The following is a 24,870-nucleotide window of genomic DNA, read 5'->3' as shown; positions in this document are numbered from 1 at the left end:
TGCCATGTAAGAAGTCAGAAAAGACGTTACTCTTCCGTAAGGGATAGTGACTAGAAGAGGTCATGAAGGGGGGCCTCCTGGGGTATTGGAATATCTTATTTCTGTAGGAGGTTACCTGGTGCATTCACTTCATTCAAATCCAACGCATTAGGGCACCTGGGTGGTGCTGTTGGTAAAGTGTCCACTCTCGGTTTGGGCTCAGATCCTGAACTCGGGGTCGTGAGATCCAGACCCACGTCGGGCTCCACACTCAGTGCAGGGTCTGCTCCAGGCTCTCTCCCCCTCTCCCTCTGTCCCTCCCATTCATGCTTTCTCTAACATAAATAATCTTTAAAAAAAAAAAATCCAGTGGGTTGTACACTTAGATTTGTGCACCTTCCTAATTGCGTGTTAGTTACACTTCAATAAAGAGACTGTATAACTAAATAAGGAACAGACAAACCAAGGCATCTAGACAATGGAGAGATCCGGCCTGGACTAGATAAAGGCAATCACAGCCTGTGACGTTTCCTGCTGAGTTAAACCGGAAAGGTAAGCTAATAACAAGATCCAGACTCCTCGTGAAAGATGCCAGAAACAGTGACCTTGGGGCCTAAGTTATATTCATTCTTCAGTAAGAGTTTGTCCATGAAGTCTGTCTAGCCTGAGACTTTCTTCCCCACCAAACGATATAAAACCACTGGTATTTGGAGGAGGCCTTTATGGGATTATCCGCCCAACAATCTGCATCTACAGCCTGGCATTTGGCCAGCTGTGGATGGCTGGTTCTGCAAAAGCCTGGGGATCAGTGTTAGGCCATTCATCATCTTCCCAGGGATTTTTGAAAACAGGATTGGAAAAGTGGTTTGTCTTTCTGGATGCCTGAGGCTAGGATACGTCGAGTTTGTTGGCTGTCGGAAGTCACGTTTTCCACTAAAGGGAGAAGTTTGGTCTATATAAGTAGAGCACCTTTACATCACTTGCAGCCAAGGGGGTCCTAGACATGATTATATATTTTTCTATAAAACTGGAATCAATACATTTTAACATTCATGGCCTAAGAGAAGCAAAGATGCTTGACTTGTTAACCTCCAAAGATACCTTCATCCACCCAACTTCAGTCACACATGCTCATGGGCTTTTGCTTGACCTTGATATTATGAATTAAAAATCCTTAGGCAAGCATCCCTTCCCTGCCCAGTCATTGGTTATCTTCTCTTTGGTTATAACTCCCATGGTTCTAATTCCCAATCTCATGGAGACCTGTGACTCAAGGACTGTATCACTCTTTTGTTACCCATCACAGCCCTCAGGCCTCCCTCCCCTCTTAGCCATCCCAGACCCACTGACCACCATGCCATACAGCCATTCTCCCCCATCCTCCCACCTCCAGCCTCTCCCTCCCTCATACTCCTTTGGCCAATTCCCCACTGTGGCTACAACTCCTTCTTGGTCTGCTAAGCGGTTGTGGTCATGGAGGTGAACGAGGCTGAAGAAAACTCCACAGCCAGACTGACCAGCCTTCACTTTCCACTGAAGACCACGACTCTCAAATGAACACTCCAAGATCGTCTGATAGTCCTTCTTTAGTATGTTTACTCTTCCACTCTCTTAAGATACGCTCTCCTTAAAACCTCCAGTCTCCCCTCCCTGTGGCCCTTTCCAATAATGCTGACTCGAACCCAACTTCTTAAATGTGTCAACATAAACAGACTTCAGTTCCTCACCTCTCTCTCTCTCCTCAGACCACTCCACTGAGAATTCTCCCCTTCTGTCAACATCTTCAATGATCTCTCTATTGTGAAAGTCAATGATCATCTTTCTGGCCCCATCAACTATCTCACCAGCTTTGACCCGATTAACCACTCTCTCCTTGAAACGTTCTCTTCTCCTGGTGACAGCAATTCCATACTCTCCTAGTTATTCTTGCTCTCACCAGCCATTTGTCCTCAATCACGACCTTTTTTGCTTTGCTTATTAACCTTCACACATGTCAGTGACCCAAGGCTCTTCTCTCTATATGCTCTCTTCCTGGGTGATCTCAAAGGTTCCCGATGCTCTAAATTTCTGTCCATTGCTCACATTCCATCTCTAGCCCTCCCTCATACCTCCAAGTGCTCCAGACTCTCATATCTGATCACTTCTTTGACATTTCCACCCGAATACAAAGCATATTGAAGTTTAAAGCAGAACACTTGATTTTTCAAAATAAAATCCATATTTTTTCTCTTGTCTTTTCCATATCGGTAAATTTCATATCATACACCCAAATAAATCTTCATCTATAAATCCAACTGGATCATCTACCCCACCCCAGTCAGCCTCTATCATTTAATCTCACTTTATTTTCTTAATGCTTATCACTATATGAAATTCTCTTGTCTTTCCATTTGTTTACTTCCTTATTATCTATTTCCCTCTACTAGAAAACCACCCTCTGGAAGATCAGGGACAGGTCTCACTGATTTCTTTAAGTGCTTAGGGCTGGTACACTGCGGACACCAGATAAATACTTGCTGAATGAATAAGTTAGACATAAAATACAAAAAAAAATGACCATTTAGAAAACACTAATGAAAAAGAAACTATAAAGTTTCTCTGAGTCAGCATCATTATCATTTAATATTAAAACATTAAAAAGATGAAATCTGAAACTCATTTCTCAATTACCCAAACAAAACTAAAATGAGATACATTTTAGTCACTCTGAGCAGACTGTAATTTGGCTAAGAAGCAAAACAAAATCTGCTCTCATTTTAGCATCACCAGCATTTGACAACACAAATCACTGTCTCTATCACTCTGGGGCATGAATGACATCTGCGAATTAATAAACCCTTTCATGCTAAAAGAAAACAAGTTGTTCTTACTAAGTTATATGCAAATAGTGAATCTAAATAAACACAGGACAAACATTTTTCTCACAGCTCTATCTTTTCAATGATCAGAGAGCGAACAGACCAAAAGAGGCTCTTAGCAGCAAGTTCTGCATGACTAGATTGGACACTTCCAAATAATTTTAAGGTACTTTTGTCCCTTCCAGAACAGTATACATAGAACATTTACCCATTTTTAAAATACTCTGGTTTTCAAAGAATAGGAGTTGATTGGCACGAATATATGATCTATGAACCATAAACTCGAGCTCTCTCTCCTTTGCCCTGCATCACATATGGACAATGGTCTGTTAACTTTACCTAGCTGCCACTCCCACAGTTCAGCCATAGAAGTGATGTGGCCCCAATTCTGTTAAAGAATGTTCCAAATTTGCTTTTAATTAAGAAGATGGCGGCGACAACATGATGAGACTATGTAAACATTTACTTGCTTATTCTTGCCCACTGTCTCCAACCATGGACAACTGAGAGACAAATAAGTCTAACAAATTAGCTTCATCTAATGATAGCTTCTAGAAAGTGTCTAGACACCTTTAATCTTTCCAAATGTCCCCTCTTAATGATCCTAAAAATCTTACATTGCCCTAATGTATGTCATAAACAAATTGTTTATGAACAATTTGTCCCAAAGAGCTAAATTTATTGAGGTGTGTGTTATATAAAATAAAATGTACCCAGGTAACTAACTGGTACCACAACCAAGACTCTGGAAGCTTTTTCCATTAACCCAAAACTTCCCTGAGGCACCCTTGCCAGCCTCACCCCCACACCCTACCCTATACACACACCAACCACAAGTTAACACTGATCTGCTTTCTGTCCCTACAGATTAGATTCTTCCTATTCTAGAACATCCTATAAATAACACTGCATGCACGCTTTTATGTATCATTTACTTTCACTCAACAGGGTGTTTTTGAGATTCACCCCAGTTGTTATCGTACCAGTAATTTGCTTCTTTTTCATGGCTAAGCAGTATTCCATTGCCTGCACACATCATAATCTCTTTATCCATCACTCATCGGTGGATATTTGATTGTTTCCAATTTCTGCTATGATGACGAAAGCTGCTATGAACATTCATTGACAAGTCTTTGTAAGGACATAAGTTTTCATTCTCTTGGGGAGAAAACTTAGGAGTGAAGTTGCTGGAGTCATACCGTAAGTGTACATATAACTTTCTAAGAATCTGCCAAATGAGGGGCACCTGGGTGGTTCAGTGGGTTGAAGCCTCTGTCTTCAGTTCAGGTCATGATCCCAGGGTCCTGGGATCGAGCCCCCCATCGAGCTCTCTGCTCAGCAGGAAGCCTGCTTCCCTTCCTCTCTCTCAGCCTGCCTCTCTGCCTACTTGTGATCTCTGTCTGTCAAATAAATAAAATCTTAAAAAAAAAAAAAAGATCTGCCAAGTGATTCTTTCATGGAAATGCTCTAAAAATAGGTTTATTGTTGCTTTCCAGATATACAACTTTAATGGAATTTTCAGACCCTACACACCAGTTGCCTTTCTCTGCCCCAAAAGATGCAGAGGTGCAGAAAAGGTTCTTTTCAATCTCTATGGAAACTCAATGGACTGGAGTCATCCAACATGGGGTTAAGGAGCAGCTGGTATACACTGCATTTTGTTTTTGTTTTTGCTTTTTAATGAGATACTGAACTAATTAGAGGAAAGAGTCCCTTAAAGGACCCCCATGTAGGTACGACTAGTAAATCTGATATGGAGGTAACTCTCTTCTAAGAGGCTTATATGAAGCATATTTTCCCATATAAGGTGTCAGAACTGAATTTGCTCAATATCCTCCCTAAAGAATACCTCAGAGATCCTGTTTCTCCTGCTTCAGCTTTATGAGGTCTATCGCCTTAACATAAGAGCTGAAGGTTTCCACTAGACTCTTATTTCCAGGGTATTTAGTATTCTAAGTAGCACAAGGGAAGAAAACTGAGCTCTCCCTCAGCATTCCCCCAACGAGGATCTGTCCCAGTGATTTGTCTAGACCAAGCCAGGCAGGAATGACAGACACCCGTGGCTTACATAAATTTTCTGATTAAATTATTCATCCCAATTTGGGAATAAAGAACCATCACTCACTCATAAATTAATGCACTTGCAATTCCTTTCCAGAATGTTGTTTTCTGATTCATGCGTAGAAGTCTATTTTGAATACAAAATAAAATAAGCAATGGAACTTTGACAGTCAAATAATCCTCATCTCAAAGCCATTTACCTGAAAGGGTCTACACTTCCCCACCTCTTGAATCTGGGCTATCCTGTGACTTGCCTTGGTGAACAGAATGTGGCAGAAATGATGGGTGTGTTTTTGCACACATTCACTCTCTCCCCCTTGCTCTCGCCTTTCCTGTACTTGGCTCCTGCCCTGTGAACACACCCAAGCCAGCCTGCTAGAAGGCAAGAGACAAGAAGAGAAATAAGCCATTCCAGCTGGGGCCATCCTAGACCATCCTCAATATACCCAGCAGCTGATCACAGATACTTAAGTGAGCCCAACAAAGAGTAGGAGAACTTCCCAGCCAAAGCCAAGTCCACATTACTAACCCACTGAATTATGGGCTAAATAAATGGTCATCAGTTTAAACCACTACATGGGGGGGAGGGTGTTGGTGTGTTATACAGCAAAAGCTAAGTGACATATCAATCACAAGGAAAACACCTTCTTCCCCACTAGTAGTGCACAGAGTCCCCTCCCACAACTTTCCTGGTCCCTCATGGCCCTGAGCTTTTATCTGTTTTCCTGGTACTAATGTCCTACTTGATCTATGCCTTCCTCAACACATCTAACGCTGCCTGTTGTAGGCTAAACTGTGTCTCCTCAAAAATTCTTATGCTGAAGCTCTAACTCCCAGTTACCTAAGAATGTCATTGTATTTGAGACAGGGCCTTTAAGGAGGTGATTAAATTAGAATGAGGTCATGAGGGTAAGCACTAATCCAATCCAGCTGGCGCCCTTATAAAGAAGGGGAAATTTAGACACACAGACACCAGGGCTGTGTATGTACAGAGACAAATGAAGTGAAGATACAGGAAGAAAGTGGCCATCTACAAGGCAAGGACAAAAGTCTTGGGAGAAACCACTCCTGATGACATTTTCTCACCATTCTAGCCTCCAGAATGGTGAGAAAATAAATTGCTGTTCTTTAAGCCACCCCGTTGGTAACATTTTGCAATGGCCACTCTAGATGACTATAGTGTGACTATAAATGGCCTGCAGGGGGAAAATACCGAAGTTTTCCTGTATTTTCCCCTTACAAGCACTCTGATAATTCCTTTCTTAAGCTTCTTCAAAGATCATTCTAAACACAAAGAATCCATATTTGTTGCAAAAAAGGTATTTACTAAAGCTACCACATAAAGTACAAAAAATAAGCTCATTTTTGGGGGAAAGGAAGTTAGCTCCGACACTCTCATGGACAGCCCTGCAACCTTTTTTTTTTTTTTTAAGATTTTATTTGTTTATTTGACAGACAGAGATCACAAGTAGGCAGAGAGGCAGGCAGAGAGACAGAGGGGGAAGCAGGCTTCCTGCTGAGCAGAGAGCCTGATATGGGGCTCGATCCCAGGACCCTGGAATCATGACCTGAGCTGAAGGCAGAGGCTTTAAACCACTGAGCCACCCAGGTGCCCCAGCCCTGCAACTTTCATTGGAAATCCGTTTCTGGCTACCTTGTTTCATTTGTCTAATACATGTCCCTTCATAGTTACTTGGGTTTTTCACTCAGTGCTCTAAATGAGAGTTCATTAGTACATACACATGTATACACATAAACACACATGTAACTCTTCTAACTCTTACTCTAATGCGGGTCAAGCAGAAAACACATGCCTGTATTTCTTACCTTCCCATTGTGGAGTGTCTCAGGGTTAAAGCAGCTTTCTCCCGCCCACCAGGAACAATCTCTCAGCTTCTATTAGATGAGGACTTTAGGGGCCATCTGGAAATGCTTAAAAAGCATTTGCCGAGGATTCACAGATAAGAGTTATTTCCAAAAGGAAAATCCCACATATTCTCAAAGGAATGGACCAGAGGTCAAACATACTGGAAACAAATGTGAGTCATCCCAGCAACCGATCCTGGCAAAATCACCCCTTCTTCCCCCAGCTCTGTCTTTCCGTCTTCTGACCATTTTCTGATTTTGATGCCTAGGTCAGAGCTTTCCTTTATAGGAGAGGGTTTTTTAAAAAGTTGTTTATATAATTGAAGATCATCATTAATACAACTGAACATGTGCACAAACCAGAAAACAATATCTAGTTATCACAGCAAAGAGGAGACGATATATTTGTTTTTTGTTTTTTTCCCAAAAAGGTTGCCTGGGAATTCTAATGAGCAGCTTCAAGCCAACAGTCTGTGCACTGGGTTTGCTTTTAATACCATCAATGCGGCTCTTGTCAAGGTTCCTAGGGAATGACCTTAAGCAAGAAAAGCCTTTGGGTTCTTCCATGCCTGTAATAAACCCACATGCAACTCTAGGACTATTCACTGGGTTGCTGCTTTGTCCTGAGGTGCAGTAACACAATTCAAGAATCACTGCAGGACAAAACAATAGTAAAAGAGGAGGACAACAGGCGCCTGGGTGGCTCAGTGGGTTAAAGCCTCTGCGTTCGGCTCAGGTCATGATCCCAGGGTCCTGGGATCAAGTCCTGCATCAGAGTCTCTGCTCGGCAGGGAGCCTGCTTCCCCCTCTCTCTCTGCCTACTTGTGTTCTCTCTCTGTCAAATAAATAAATACAAATCTGTAAAAAAATTTAAAAAAATTAAAAAGAGAAGGCCGAGCCCTGAATAGGCAAAACAATATTGGGAAAAAAACAAGGCTGAAAGACTCATGCTTCATGATTTCAAAACTTACTACAAAGACACAGAAATCCAACCAATGTGGCACTGGCCTAAGGATGGGCATATCGAACAATAGGCTAGAATTGAGGCTCAAGAAATAAACTCGTACATCATGGCCAACAGGCTGTCAGGAAGGCCACATGATTTCACTCACATGTGGAATTTAAGATACAAAACAAATGAAGAAAAAAAAAGTGACAAACCAAAAAGCAGACACTTAACTACAGAGAACAAATGGACAGTTACCAGAGGGGAGGTGGGTGAGGGGATGGGTGAACTAGGTGATGGGGATTAAGAGTTCACTAATCATGGGGCACCTGGGTGGCTCAGTTTGCATCGGCATTGGGCTCTCTGCTCACCTGGGGGTCTGCTTCTCCCTCTTCCTATGCCTCTCCCCACTCTCTCGCTCAGGCACTCGCTCACTCTCCTCTTAAAGAAAATTCTTTAAAAACAGTACACTTATGATGAGCATGGAGTATTGTAGAGAATTGATGAATCACTATATTGAACACCTGAAACTCATATAACACTATGTGTTAACTAGGCTGGAGTTAAAATTTTAAAAATAAATAAAAAATAAAGAATGCCAAGATCTTTCATTGGAGAAAGAACAGTTTTTTCAGTAAGCTGTGCTGGGACAACCAGATATCTATGTCAAAAGAACGAAATTGAACCCCAACCTAATATATTAAAAAATTTAACTCAAAATGCATCAAAGCTTTAAACCACAAAACTCTCTGAAGAAAACATACGGGTAAATCTTCATAACCTTGGCTTTGGCAATGGATTCTCATATAAGACAATGAGAGCAAGAACAACAAAGGTTAATTCAACTTCATCAAAATTAAAAAAAAAAATTCATGCATCAAAAGACATTATCAAGAAGGTAAAAAGACAACCTACAAGGGCACCTGGGTGGCTCAGTTGGTTAAGCGATTGCCTTCGGCTCAGGTCATGATCCTGGATCCTGTCCCGCATCGGGCTCCCAGCTCCACAGGGAGTCTGCTTCTCCCTCTGACCTTCTCCCCTCTCATTCTCTCTTTCTCTCTCTCTCTCTCTCAAATAAATAAATAAAATCTTAAAAAAAAAAAAAAAAAAGACAACCTACAGAATGGGAGAAAGTTCCTGCAAGCCATATACCTGATACAGATCAAGTACTCAGAATAAAAAACTTTTATCAAAAGGCAATCGACCTGCTTAAAAAAACAGGTAAAGGAGTTGAACAGACATACCCCCAAAGAAGGTATAGAAATGGCCAACAACCACATGAAAAGATGCACAACACCATTAGTTATCAGAGAAGGAAAATCAAAACCACATGTGGTACAAGTTCACACCTGTGAAGACGGCTATGATAAAAAGAAAAGGAAAATAAGTGTTGGTAAACATGTGGAAAAATTGGAACTCTCATACACTGCTGATGGGAATGCAAAATGGTGCAACTATGGTAGAGAAGAAGGTTGCAATTCTTCAAAAAGTTAAACACAGAATTACAAGGGGACCCAGAAATTCCATTCTTAGGTATATACCCAAAGCAGTTGAAAAGAAGGACTCAAACACATATATGCACGGGTTCAAAGCAGCAGTATTCACAATAGCCAGAGACGGAAGCAGCCCAAATGTCCATTAATGGGTAGTGAACAAATTGTGGTATATACATACAACAGACGTTAGTTGACTCAGCTATAACAAGGAATGGAGTACAGATATGAGCAATATAACACAGATGAATTTGAAAAACATTGTGCCTAGTGAAAAAAAGCCAGACACAAAAGGCCCTGTATTGTATCATTCCATTTATATGAAATATCCAGAGACAGAAAGCAGATTGGGGGTTGGCAGGGGCTGAGGAAGGAGAAAGTGGGGAGCAACTGCATAACGAAATTTTCTTTGGGGTGATGAAAATATTTTGGAACTAGAGAAAGGTGGTAGTTGCACAAGATTGTGAATGCACTAAATAACACTGGATTGTTCCCTTTAAAACGGTTGTAGGAGGGTGCCGGGGTGGCTCAGTGGGTTAAAGCCTCTGTCTTTGGCTCAGGTCATGGTCTCAGGGTCCTAGGATCGAGCCCCACATCAGGCTCTCTGCTCAGCGGGGAGCCTGCTTCCTCCCTTCTCTCTCTGCCTGCCTCTCTGCCTACTTGTGATCTCTATCTGTCAAATAAATAAATAAAATCTTCAATAAAATAAAATGGTTGTAGGGAACCTGGATAGCCCAGTCAGTTAACCACCCGACTCTTAATTTCAGCTCAGATCATGATCTCAGGGTTGTGAGGTCAAGCCCCGCATTTCACTCCGTGCTGACTGAGGAACCTGCTCTAGGATTCTCTCTCTCCCTCTCCCCCCTCCAAAAATTAATTAAAACCATAAAAAACAAACAAAAAAATAAAATGGTTACTTTGGGTTATGAAAATTTCATTTCCATTAAAGAAAGAAAGCCGAAGGAAGAAGACAAGACGAGGCAGGCCAGGCAGCCCAGCTCTTTAAGAGAGGCAGAAATGAGGAGGATGGCAGAAATGAGCAGCAGCCGACGCAGTGGTGCCGGGAAACGTGGGTGGAGGAAAGAAGTTGAAATATCATAACACCATGAAAAGAAAACGGTCAATGCACAGAGATGGTCTTCCTAACCAAAGAGCAGCGTATCTGTACACAGTCTAGAGCCCACAGAAACGTCACTTTGTAGAGTCCCAGGGGGCAGAGCACCCCTAGGCAGAAGGTCCTTCACGTGGGGTCAACATGGTCCCTGGAGCTCTTCCAGGCTGGTCCTTTACAGACCGTTTATGCCTTCACTTTTTTATAGAAGAAAGAGCATCGGGCTACAGAGGAGCAGAAGGCGGCCAGCCGGTCACATAGTAATTAGTCTGGAGCCTCAGCAACATCCACGGGAAAGGAAAACAAGAAGGAATACAGCGGGTATAATAAGACAGGTCCCATGTATGCACCGCCTCGTTCTCAGGAACAGCTTACAGAACCATCTCGCGCATTTTCCAGGATGGGAAAACCAAGGCCCTGGGCTCCCTAGCTCCCATTCTGACTCCCACACCCGTAAGGCACCCAAGCCAGGTGAGAAATTAGAAAAATCCCCAGGAGCACCATCCAGTTTGAAAGGAAACCTCTAATTGCTAGGGGATTTGGGGTTGACTTCTATTCCCTATCACTTCCACTGAGACCCTCTGACAGATCTCTGATGAGAGGATATACTGCACCTCCCCAAATTCGAGACCGCTGTATTATTACTCAAGAAGTATAAAAAACATGATCATCACATGAGCTCCTTGCTGCTTATTTTCTTTCTCTTCGGAGTACTGCCTTCTCCCAGCAACCAGAAGGCTCCCAGTGAGACCGTCCGTCCTCTGGCTACACGGACGGGCCAGCAGACCCCAACAGCACTCTCACCAACAGAGCTTCCCAGTCCTCAAACTGCCCTCCTCCTGCCTTTGTGACACGGATTCCCCCCAGGGGCCACAAAATATGGCAAGAAAGGAGGCAGCTGATCAGGGAGGTGGCTACAGCCCAAGGTCACAGGCTGGTTCCTCTCCCGGGAGGGTTTATTTTAGTCCTCAGGCCTCCGTGGGTTGCCCTTTCCCACCTGAGGACAGCTGCCAGGCTGCCTGCTCCTCTTTTCGTTTCAGAAAAGTAGGTAAGGACTTTTCAAATGCGACCATTTCCACTGGGCTTTCGCCATTTTGTTTTTATAGCACACAAAATTTACAAAGAGCAGAGCTAGGATTTATTTTTTTTTCTCCTTTTATAGAAACAGACCCAACAAAGCGAATAGTTCCATTTGGCAGTGGGGAGTCTGTATTTCAGGCCTGGAAAAGACTCCGACACTCAACTCAAAATGGGGAGTCTGCAACAGTGAGGGGAGAAGTCCTTGGTGTGGCGCCCACACAGGGGCCCCTGGGAAATGACACACAGAAGAAACTGTATTAGCATAATGACTTCAAGGGTAGCATCTCACAAGCTACGTGTGAAAAGCCCAAAGAGACTGAGAAATAGAAGAGCAAAGAGCTAAAATTTTCTATCCAGAACTGTGAGGCATTTTCTAGTTTCTTCCAATCTTTAGGGAAATGACCTGGAACAAAACAACTTTGTTAATATCACAAACTTTTAGATGCCTGCAACTAACTTTTTGGGGGGGTTTGAAGGACAGGTCCAACCTTAAGTACTTACTAGAGTAGAAAACTGACCTTTTTTGTCAAATGTACCCCACTATAATTTTATGGTTAATACTTTTCTTCTCTACCATATTTTTACTGAAGTATAGTTGACTCTAAGATTTAAAAAAAAAAAAAAAAAAAACAACTGTGGGCTATTTGTTTTTTTATAGTGAACAAATGTACTCCCACCATCTAGCTTTCCCCAATAGCTGGCTTTTTATCCAGCCAGCCACCAGCTTTTTAAAAGATGTATTTCACAGTAAGTTGCAGAATTCAATACACTTCACCTCTGAACTCTCACACTGCTGGCATTTTAATCTTTTCTAGTTGAAGGTTGTGACTTCACAAGAGGGAGGAGGGAAAGGAAGTCAAAATTCATTGTACCGAGTTTCAGGGTCCAAGCTGAGATAAATTTGAGGTTGTAACAAGGGATAGAGATCTTCCTGCGAAACCCAGGAAGCACCAGGAAGTACAGAATGCCGACCTCCGCAACTGTTAGGTAAGTTATCTTCCCAAAGTCGTGCTGCTGGCCCCACACCCATCTTCCATCTTCCCTCCTTCCAATCACCTTGTGAAAAGAAGCCCAGTTGGCCATGAAGACCCAAGAAATAGACAACAGACAGCCATCCAGAAATAGAAAGATGGTGAGAAAAACCCTGTTATTGGCCAGGGTGGAGAATTCTCTCTCCTGAGGAGGACACCCATGGGTAGAAAAGGTGGGCCTTTTTGGTAAAAGTAAAGGGTTAGAAAATTCTTCCTTTCCTTTGTTTTTGCTCTTTTCTCTCTTTTTTCAATTCCCCCCCAAATCAGAAAAGGGCAGAAAACATTTGAGCCTGGGGTATGCCCACCGCTTGGAATGCCTCTGTCAGTAAAGATTAAGTGAAGGTAATGAAAAATGAATGGAAGACCCAGGCTGGCCACTCATGGACTAAGCAAGACTTTAGGTTTTTCCTAACTCTAGCCCAGTCCAGCTGACCAGGAAGGGGAAGGAGAGGGAGCCACTGGGCAGCAGCGTGCCCAGGAAGGAATGGCCTCGTCAGTTTACACACAAGGACCCCAAATTTTTTTTTTAGAACCTTCCAACACACATTATATTCATAAACACACCCACTTTTCCATTACCTAAGATGCTCTTCTTTTCCTCTTGGAAATCTTTCTATATACTAACCTTCATTCAGGATCCATTTTCCTCCAAAAAGTGACCCTAGGATTCTGCACTCTTGAAGGTTATCATTGACATCTCAGCAGCCAAACCCAATCATTTTACTTATGCTAGAGAAAGAAAGAGATTGAGGAGAGAGAGATAATCTTAAGCAGGCTCCATGCCTAGCACGGAGCTCAGTCTCACCATCCTGAGATCATGACCTGAGCCGAAATCAAGAGTCTGATGCTTAACCCGCTGAGCCACCCAGGCGCCCCCAAACCTAATCAGTGTAGTCATAATCTGTGACTACAGGGCATTAAGTTAACAAACGCAAATAGCACAGGTTCTTCCAAGACAGATGAGCTCACTTTCTTTGGAAAACAGTGCTGCCTCATGTTTTTAATGAACAGTTACCAAGCTGAGAGACTCAGGAGTGCTAACAAAGTCTTATCTCAGAGGAAGGAAGCCTCTTACCCAGGTTTTTCTCTAACATTCTGAAGTTGCACAGTGCCATTAGCCAAATGTGGCTTTTGAGGACTTGAAATATAGCTGGTCTGAACTGAGATTTAAGTATAAGATATACACCAGATGAAAGATACGTAAAAATCTCATTAATAATGTTTTTATTAATTAAATGTTAAAATAATAATTAGGATGTGCTAGGCTAAAGAGATTATTAAAATTAATTTCAGCTGTGATCTTGGACTTCCCAGCCTCCAGCTCAGGCTGCTATAACCACCGATTCTTTCTTACTTTTTTAATGAGGCTACAGGAAAAACTGGAATTACATATGGGGCTCACATGAAATTTCCATTGGATTGTACTTTTGTGCTCTGAATTGAAGGCGCCCAAGGAAACACCATCTATATCTTCCTAAAAAGTTTGTGGGAGAAAATACTCTTAAAGGCAAAGGTCAAATATTAGGGAATAAAAAGGAAGGTTAAAAGAGAAAGAAAAATAACATTTAGTATGTATGCTCAAAAATGCCACTAGCAGAATAACTGCCAATCATACAATCACACAATATCCTTGCCTCCTTTTTTTAGGGCACTAAAATCATTATTCAACATGATGTTCATCTCAGGAAAGCCTTTGAAGTCTCAGAGTTTATTTTTTTTAACTCTAATGTATGTAGAAATTTTATTCACTGACAGCTACTGATTCACTGATATCCCCACACTGCGATCTCTTTAGGACTTGGATATTTGGAGCAGTAGCTTAGTACCTTCTCTAGGGAAGAAAGTACATTTAAAGTGCTCCTGAGAGTGCAGAAGACTTGTCCCAGGAAATGGCTAAAAGCCTCAGGGATGAAAAAATGGGTGTACAGGGGTGAGGGAATGACCTCGCATGCTGCTAGGGAAAGCAGACAATCCAGGGTCCCGGCCAGATACCACTGGGTCCCTTTCCACTGTCCTGTGTGCCCATCTCCCGGCTTATTTGTGCTTTGCTTCTAGGAGATGGTACTTGCCTATTTCTTCAGAGGAACGTCCCTTAACTATTGGAGCTGCTTCTCCTGCAGAGGCAAAGAACCAAAATGCTCCCAAGTTCACAGCCCCCCTCCCACTAGTCCACAGCTGAAGGCTGAGGCAGGGATAGAAAACACCAGCCCCCCACCCTGAGGCAAAAGGAAGAGGTTTTCAGGAGCCATCATGTTCCAAAGCTTTCCTCCAGGATCAACACTGAGGCAGAGACTCTGCTTGAAGTATCCCCCTGCTTGCTTCTTCCCTCTTTCTCCAACTCATTTGTTTCTCCTGGGAGCACTGCCTTAATAAGACACTTGCGCAAAAATCCCTCATCTCGAGTCTGGTTTCTGGGGAGCTCAGTCCAAGACTCTTGTCATGCATGAATGGGCTGTAAGAAAACATGAAACCAGATTCCTGTTGTACCAGGAATAAGGGCTTCTATATATAATACTTAAGAGTTTAAAATAACTGCACTATCCACATCTTAATAAGAATCATCTTTTTTACTAAAGAGCATTGCAGCAATGCTAGAACACAGGTCTTAGGTCTAAAAAAAGATGCTAATAGCTGGCTAGACACACACACACACACACACACACACACACACACACACGTCACTATATACCTATGTCTATATCTCCAGGTGTGAGAGAAGTTAGAACAGCATGTAAGGCTCCAAAGTAGAGGTAAAAAGAAAGGAGAACTCAACATTAAAGTTTAGTGAGCTTTCTACCTGATGTTATAAATTCTGCACATAATCAATATTTAATAAAAACAACTTAAAATCGTTCAGAAAGCAAGCATCCCTAAATTTAGGTAGATCTTCCAAACTGCAATACTGCAGGAAAGAAGGAATCGGAGGTTGTTTTCTTTCTTTCCATGAAATCTGAAGACCACCTTTGGTTTGACTAGACTCACAGATTCCTCTTCACCAAGAGTCACCCTGAAGCTAGAATTACAATGGTGGGGGTAATTAATCCAAGAGTAATCCTTTTGGTCTCTATATAAATATTTTCTATTTTAGGAGCAGATGCCTAATACTGATAAAAAGCCAAGTTGAATGAGACATGAATAAGAATATATTCACTTTGTGCCATTACAGGAATTAAAACACATTCTGAATGCCTACTGTGCACCCAGCAGGCCTAAAACTAATGTTTTGAACTAATGCACAGTCAGAGGTACTCATGATGGGAATCAGGGAGAAATAAAGCAGGTGTTCAAGATAAAACCAGAAGAGTTCCAGCTCCCAGCTCTAGAAGTTCCCAATTCTGAACATGGGAAAAGATTATAAAAGAAAGAGATTTCAATTCAATGCCAAAAAAAAATTGTCTCTTAATACAAGATACCCAACAACCAAATGTTCCTAGAGTTGAACTTGCAGAATTTTTTTAATAAAGGACAGAGGGAAGTAAGAGAAGAAATTCTTTCTTTGGGAGGAGGGCAAGACTAAGGTAAGGATGACCACCTCCTGGTGACATGTGGGGCCCCAATTCCAATCCGATCCTATTTTGAGGTGGGAATAGAAAAGGAGCCCACATACTATATTAGCTGTCTTAGGCCCCGAGTCCATCCAGAGTCTTTGTAAAATAAAGCACATGGAATTGACATCACTTCATATAGAGAAACTTCTTCTTGGAACTTAAAATATTTAACAAACAACTTCTGTCTTTTTAAAACTTCTATATCAAGTGTTTATTTTTGCTAAGCACATAATTCTTCATGTATAATCAGCTGATGAAAATGATCTATTTCTTAAGGATAACAACTATTATGCAGAGACAGTGAGCAGTCCAGAAAAATGTAATAAAGGCTAAGAAGCAGATGTCATGTCTACACTGATTAAAAGTCCCTGGAGAATTATGTAGCAACCCCCTACCCCAGCACTGGTTTGCCTGCTAGGATATGGTTTATGAGTCATCGGTGAAGCAGTAAATAACAGTGCCTTGACTAAAAATAGGTAGGGACATTCAATAATAAATCTACTTTCCTGATATCCTCATGTCAGCATTAAATAGCAGACCCCTTAGAGAAGTGTGATTCTTCTCTCCCCACCCAGAAAGGCTGGAAGAAAACCAGCTACAGACCCTGCTGGAAGGAGTGTGTGACAGGACTTGCAGTGTGGAGGGGAAAAAATAACACTGACTTCCAATGCCTGGAACCTGAAGTTCACGTACCAAGATAAACAGTAAAGTTGGTTTTCTTTTTCAGGTGTTCACTATCAAATGACTTCTCGTCTGTTGAAGTAAGAAACAATACAGAGTCCAAGTGTTGCCCTTGGACAGCAATTAGGAAACAGGAATCTGATTAAGGGATCAGGAAGGAACAATCTCTTATATTCACCAGGATCCCAGCTCTAGAATGAAGCATTGGCAAGTTATATTTTGTAAATAAAAAGAATTGGCCATATAAAGATATTTCTGGTTCCCATTTCAGAATTTCTTTAAAAATTTGTAAAATGGAACTCTAGAGGGGCACTGGGAGAGAATTTATTTATATCATCTCCACAGGTAGTTTCCCACAAAACGGACAGTGTCTGACCATAAGCACAGTTGACTTTTTTCACATCTGTGGGAATCTTCTGAAACAACACCTACATAGGACTGAACACAAGTCATGCATTTCTCCTCAGAAAGAACTGCAGAGAATAGTTACTTAAATAATACCAGACTGCTCACTAAATGCAGGCCCTATTACCATAGACAGCAAGTAGAAAATCTAGTGAAGGGTGAAGTGGAATGAATGAGCTAGAATCTGGAAAGTGCTGGGGCATTAATGCTCCACTGCACGAAGGAAAGTGTCTATGAATCAGTTTTGAGAGGCATTTCAGTACTTCAGTATAAATCAAGCGGGATTCAATGTGTAGAAAGTTCTAGAATGCCACAACTAGAAACTCTCCCATGGTGGGCAGAATACTCACCAGGCAGGTCTGGATGGGCTGCGAGTGACGTCCACTTAGTTAAACCCACAGCGTCGTCCTCTGTGAAGAAAGGAGACACAGACCAGAGAAAAATCAATGTGAAGGCCCTTCAGGATTCTCATGTAAAAAAACAGCTTTTTGCACTTCAAAATCATAACCTATGATATTTTTAAAAATGCATTAGAAAGTCACATTAATTTAATAGTGACATTAGTTTCCAAATGAACAACAAAGATACACAGTCATCAAATCAGAAATATTACTGCTGGGCCAAGCCTACGGGGTTTATACACGCTTTTTACCAAGCTGCTCATCTACGCAACCTCTTACTAAGATAATTAAGGAGCAATTGAACAAGGCCATCTAAAATCCTTTAGAATATAATGATCTTCTCCTGATTAACAGTAAAATGTCCTTAGATGAACCATAATTTTAAGAAAAAAGTTTGCCCTTTCAGCAAAGAGTAGGGCTGAACACGAAAGATTTACAGCTATCTACAGACAAAGTATTTTTGTTGTGTGTTTTTTGTTGTCTTTGTTAACAAGTTGCTTATGTAGATTCTAGATTTGACACTCAACTTTTGGTTTGCTGAAAATTCAGATTTTGAGACCTTCCAAGATGGGGTTGGCATTCAATGTGTGTGTGTGGGGGGTGGTCCCAGGTGGTACCAGCAGTACACAAAAGTTAAGAGGAAGACCATTCGCACTTGGGAAGAAGGGCAGAGGAAGAAAATTTGGCAACTGAGACATGGGAAAATGATGTGTGTAAAAGTTAAATTGGGTTATCATGAACATCATCATCAACGTATATAGATTTCTACAGTAGGGTCCTAGGTAGGATGGTACATCCACAATGAAAGACTAGGCCATTAAAAAGAAAGAAGCAGGGGCACCTGGGTGGCTCAATGGGTTAAAGCCTCTGCGTTCGGCTCAGGTCATGATCCCAGGGTCCTGGGATGGAGCCCTGCATCGGATTCTCTGCTCGGCAGGGAGCCTGCTTCCTCCTCTCTTTCTGCCTGCCTCTCTGCCTAGTTGTGATCTCAGTCAAATAAATAAATAAAATCTTAAAAAAAAAAAAAAAGAAAAGAAAGAAGCGAACATGGATTTATGTAGACAGATATAGAAAAAAAACATCAGGTAGTGGTATTAATTTTTAAAAATGCTAGAAGAGTAATATATGTACCATGACCCCACCATGTTAAAACAAACCTCACAGTCTATGCAGAAACATTGTTAGATGTACAGAATATATTTGGAGGGATAACAAACTTGAGTTTGGCTGCCTCTAGAGAATTGGTACTGAAGGGAGTAAAAAAGAAAAAAAAGAGGGCACCTGGGTGGCTCAGACGGTTATGCCTCAGACTCTTGGTTTAGGCTCAGGTCATGATCTCAAGGTCCTCTGAGTCCCACATCAGGCTTGGCTCAGTACAGAGTCTGCTTGTCCCTCTCTCTTCCTTTCTGCTCCTCCCCTTCCCTGCCCCCGTGCACACCTGTGCACCGTCTCTCAAATAAAATCTTAAAAAAAAAAAATAAATAAAAGGACCTTTGCATTTTAATCTAACATTTCACCATTATGTAATCTTTTACCACGAAACCTATTACTTTTATAATTGAAACTGAAAGAGAAAGAATCCAATTCATCCCTCTCTAGAGAAAAAAAAAAATTCCATTTTAAATATACAGAACTACAGAATATCCAGTATCATGTAAGCTTACTTACTGATTGAATGAATACTGACTACGACCCAGGTTCTAAGCATGGATTATATTATGTTTAATCCACATAAGAACTCTAAAACGTATATATTGTGATTATTCCCATCTTTATATAGAAAACTGAGACATGACCCTTCAGGAACCACACGGAGCTGGCATTCAAACCCAGGAACCTTAACCCCCATTTAGTATCCCTGATATTGCCTCCTGTACAGCACTTACCTTATTTTCATATTACATTTATATTTATAATGAAGTCTCATAAGAAAGTACTGAAAAGCATCATGGATACCCCTAGCACCTAGCACAGTGCCTAGCATATACTGTGCTCAGTAAGTCTTCATTGAATAGGTGAATAATTAGGTGGCCTGCCTACAGCTGGGAAATTAAACTATGTAACTACTTTATGCCTCCTGGGCCTAGGAAGCAAGCTGACTTCGAAAGACACTCCTTGATTAATGATCCTACCATTCCATGCTCCTCATTTTGAGAAACGATTTGCCACCCAATCCTCCTTGTAATAAAAGATTTAAAGACTGGACGTGGTTTCCTTTTCCTTCTCTAATCCCCTGGTAACTACTCCGCATAAAACTGATGCATCATTCCATAAACCTTCCTAATTCTGTGCACGGCTTGGATACTGCAACATTTCAGGAAGCCAAGGATGACATACTTATCCACCAAGAAGTGAAATGGTATAAACAGTTTGTCGTAAACTATTTAGCTATTGGCATATGGCAGAGGAGCTACTATAACTTAATGCTGTAGTCATAGATCAATCAAGGCATCAACCTACTGCCTTCTTCTAATATTATTACTCTACATGTTAAAGGGTACAAATGGGTCCTTGGTAAAGGAGAGACTGTGCGTGCAAGTGAGTGTGTGTAAGTCTCTGAATGTCTGTGTTTATGTGTATCTTTGTGTGTGCTTTTGGTCTTTCAAAAGCGGAATATTTCTCTATAACACAGAAAGCCAATAAACAGACAAAAACTCAAATCCTAGAATCCAATTGGTGCTGATAAACAAAAGGCTGCTTTAATTCAGCAGGGTGCCAAGATTAATCAATGTGGAGAGAATCTACTCAGGAAATGTGTTGGGACAACGGGATAGCCACATGCAAAGGAATGAAGGTGGACTCCTACCTCACACCATACAGAAAAATTAGCTCAAAATGGATCACACATGTAACTATAAGAGCTAATACTATAAAACTCATAGGAGTAAAATAACATAAGTAAATCTTTGTGACCTTGGGTTAGGCAATGGTTTCATGAATGTGGCACCAAAAGCACAAACAATGAAAGAAATTACTTGACTTCATCAAATTAAAAACTTTTGTGTTTCAAAGGTCACTATGAAAAAAGAGGAAAACAACCCACACAATGGGAAAAAAATTTTGCAAATCATTTCTCTAATAAGGGACTTGTATCCTGAGTATGTTAAGAACTATTGCAGCTCAACAACAAAAAGACAACCCAATTTAAAAATGGATAAATTATAAAAAAAAATGGATAAATTATCTAAATGGGTATTTCTCAAAAAAAAAATACACAAATACACGGAGAGATGCTCAATCATCAGAGAAATGCAAGTTAAAATCATAATAAGCTATTACTTCACACCCACTAGGATAATTATAATCAGAAGACCAATTATAACAAGCATTAGTGAGAATTCAGAGACATCAGAACGCTCATACATTGCTTGTGGAAATAAAATGGTGCAGCCACTTTTGAAGCAGTCTAGCAGTTCCTCAAATGGTTAAACATAAAATTACCATACGGCTAACTAACTCCACTCCTCGGCATGCACCCAAGAGTAATAAAAGCATATGTCCATATAAAATAAACTGCATGCTTTTTCATAGCAGTATTATTCATAATAGCCAAAAAGTAGGAACAATCCCAGTTTCCAACAAGTGATGAATGGATACACAAAATGCAGACAGAAGACGACAGCCTTTTACTCAGCAATAAAAGAATGCAATGTGGAGATGTGGGACATCATGGATAAACCTTAGGAAGCATTATACTAAATGAAAGCAGTCACAAAAGACCACATGTGCTAGGATTCTGTGTATATGAAATGTCCTCTTCTAGGCAAATCCACAGAGATACAGAGCCGGTTAGCAGGTATGTAGGACTGGATGGGCAGGGAAGACAGGGAAGGACAGCTTGTGGGTGTGAGTGATAGAAGTGTTCGAAGATTAAACCGTGGTAATGGTTGCACCAAAACTCACTGAAAACGTGCATTTTAAATGTGCGATCTTTAGGGTAGGTAAACTATATTTCATTAAAGCCTTTTTTTTTTTTTTTAAAGGCTGCATTTCGGGGAATCTGCCCGTGGATGTTAGTTGGCTTTTTTCAAAAATGACAAAGCACTTATTCGCACTCTTCAAGGAAACCCAGTAAGTGGTGAATATTTACACTTCTAAAAGACCTGCTGTCATAATTCTCCATGGGATTCCTTGTGATGAGAAACACGTTTAATCGTATCTCACCCTCACTAAAGAGGAGCACACACACAGCACTGCTTCCAAGCCATAACCAAGGACCAATATCTCACTGCAAACCACCAGTAATGACAGACATCGCGGTGTTTGCGGTATGGTCTTATTTCAAAGCAACAGGGGAGCTGTAGCCCAGGGTGAAGATTTCCCAGCATAGGGAGAAGAAATCTACAAATCTTTGAGGGGGACACTGTCAGGTTGGGTTTTGGTACATCTACGTACTAAACACAAAAGGATTGGCATTTAACACTCTCCCCCAGATATTCAGTATTGAGGTTTCGGTTTTCAAAGGAAGAATGACTGGGCAAGACGGAATCAAAACAGCGTCCGGGGGTGCCTGGGTGGCTCAGTGGGTTAAGTCTCTGCATTCAGCTCAGGTCGTGATCTCGGGGTCCTGGGATGGAGCCCCGCACTGGGCTCTCTGCTCAGCAGGAAGCCTGCTCCCCCTTCTCTCTCTGCCTGCCTCTCTGCCTACTTGTGATCTGTCTTAAAAAAAAAAAAAAAAAAAAAAGCGTCCATTCACCCTGATCTGCTACTGAACATGGAAATGATTGTTTTGTAAACCACGTTTGAGAAGAGTCACGTTGGTGAGTTCAAGCAGCCTGACAAACCATCTGAAACTTTTGTTGCTTAAATCAGTAACTCTTTTGGTTTCCCTTGTGGTCTCAAGTTTGCAAGAAGGGCAAGAGGTCAGGACCCCACATACAGGCACTTTCCAAGCCTCTGCAGGGTCCGATATGTTGGCACAGATTTGGGCAAAGCTAGTCACACGGTCAAGCCCACACTTAAAGGATATGGAAACAGACCCACCCCTTGCTGGGCCAGTGCACCCTTCTTGGGCGTGGGTGCAGGGACGGGAAGACGTCGTGGCCATTCTTGCAATCTGCCACAGCATCGTGACTCAACTTGGAACACTACCTTAATGATCCATGGAGAAATGTCTTACAATTTCATTACAGTTTATTATTAATGGTGCAGCTTACATGTAAGGTACAGGTAACTTACATGCAGAGATAAGGTATGGTACATGTTTACTAATGCCTGTCTTCTCTTCATGGACAACAGTGTCATTCTTCTATTGAAGTACAGCACTATGAATAGAGTTTCATAGCTATTTACCGGAGTCATGCTACCATACTGCCACACAGTTGCTGTCTGTGTATTTTTGCTTGTTTTCTGTTTGTCTGTTTTTACCCAGTGCGTTTTCTTTTTAAGCAAGTATATGGAAATGGAAAAGATAAGGAATACGTTCAGCTGTCCAATGTGGCCAAATCCATACAAGTGGTTCATGAATAACCCAAAGTTTAGAACCCTGCCGGGTAGAACAATGCTTCTCAAACTTTAAAACGTGTACAAATCACCAAGATTATGTGCCTGAAACACAGATTCTGTTTGGGATAGGTCTGAGGCGGGACCAGAGATTCTGTAACTTTAGCAAGGTGAGGTTGGCAGTGTGCAAACATGCTCAGAGGAGCAGGCAGGTAGAAGGGCAGAGGCCTGACCATCAAATGAAGCGGAGGGCAGCCTTTACTAGATGTGTGGTCTCCAGCAACTGACCTCACCTCTCTGAGACCATCTCCTCCTCTTTGAGATGCAGGTCATATGAGGACCCATTTAGAAATCTGGGTCAGTATGAAAGGAGATGAGACGCACACCAGGTACTAGGAGGGCGCGAGCCAGACAGAAGGGCCCAATACTGGCTTGTCTTCTGTCATAGTTAGTGACTTCCCACACAGTCCTTGAGCGGAACTCTAGGTTAAGAAAGGTAAGTGGGCAGGCCAGAAGGACCCTGCGTTAGAGTAAATGGATTTTAGAAACATCTATCGCCAAAGCAATCACATTTGATATTTTTTGCAAATTGGCATTTATTGAGCACCCACTGGGTGCCAGACCCTGCTCCTGGCTCTGAGGACAGGACGGTGAACAAAAACCAAACTCCAGGTCCTCACTGAGCTCACACCCTCCCATTCTGTCTCCCCAACATATCCTCCCTCCTCTGGACTGTACTGGGGAGGCTGCTAGCCAGCGTGGTCTGACGATATACATGTTTCAACAATCACCTTGGGAACCTGTAAAGTTTGAGCTGGTTGCCAACATTTAAAAATGGGCGATTCCATATACATCTCTGGAGCGCCAGCTTCTCTTGGAAATCTAGAAGATTTGGCATCACAGACCCAGAGTGCCGCGGGTGAGGCAGCTGCCGCTGAGGGGCATCTGTCCCTTCTAAGCAAGCCTGGGTTCTAGTTCCCCACAGCTTCTCCCCCTCCCCCAGCCCCAGCCCCATCTCTTCCTCCCAGACAACTCCCTCACCTATGTTCTCCTGCTCCCCCTTCTCCCCCGAGTTCATGAGCCCTAAATTAAAGGCACTGTCAGGGGCGCCTGGGTGGCTCAGTGGGTTGGGCCTCTGCCTTCAGCTCAGGTCACGATCTCCGAGTCCTGGGATCGAGCCCTGTGTCAGGCTCCCTGCTCAGTGGGGACCCTGCTTCCCCTCTCTCTCTCTTCCTGCCTCTCTGCCTACTTGTGATCTCTGTCAAATAAATAAATAAAAATCTTAAAAAAAAAAATAAAGGCACCATCAGCAACATTTCTAAGCATGAAGGAAGGGGCTTCCTCTTCCCTGTTCTGCATATTCTTCCTTTACCATCATGCAATCAATGTCCTGCAAGAGAGCAATTTAGCATCTCGCTGAGTCTCCAACCCCCTGTTTGAGAAACCACTCTAAATTCTGCCCAGAAAAGTGAACAACTCCCGTAGCTGTCATTTACTGTGGCTAATCAGCTTTACAAGCTGTAACTGGGGGCTCTTTATAGGAGCTTATTCTGAGTTATTTTGGGACTTTTTTCCCTGAATAATAACAGTTTGCAATTACCCACCTACATTTTTTTTTTTTTTGCCTGATTTCCCACATGTACCGGTTTTCCAGGGCTGCCACAAACTCTGCACCTTAACACATATCCATTAGCTCTTAGTCCTGCTGGCCTGACATTGGTTGGGCATGGTGGCTGGGTTCCCTATTCAGCTACTCACAAGGCTAAAATTGTGGCTTCCTTTCCCGATGCTGAGAAGTAACTGGCTTCCAGGTTCACTCGGGCTATTGGCTGATTTTATTTACTTGTAATCACAGCACTGTGGACTCCTTTGCTTGCTGGCTATCAGCTGGGGGCTGCTGCCAGGTCCTAGATGCCACCTCCACTCCTTGCCATCTGGCCCCTACCATCTTCCAAGCCAGAGGTAGAG

General features: G+C 42.1%; 1 protein-coding gene across 1 annotated transcript in view; it reads right to left on the bottom strand.

Annotated features, from left to right (window-relative positions):
* PLCB4 (phospholipase C beta 4) overlaps nt 1–24,870 on the bottom strand; it is a 408,965-nt gene that overhangs the window by 227,825 nt on the left and 156,270 nt on the right. The window contains exon 3 of the mRNA XM_080813478.1: nt 17,410–17,469. The gene's annotated coding sequence lies outside the window, so the exon portion shown is untranslated. The remainder of the gene's footprint in view (nt 1–17,409; nt 17,470–24,870) is intronic.

This window comes from Martes martes, assembly GCF_963455335.1.
Source record: "Martes martes genome assembly, chromosome: 9".
In the NCBI taxonomy this organism is placed as follows: Eukaryota; Metazoa; Chordata; class Mammalia; order Carnivora; family Mustelidae; genus Martes; species Martes martes.
The sequence above is the reverse complement of the archived record's forward strand: the minus strand, read 5'-3'. Positions and strand labels throughout refer to the sequence as shown.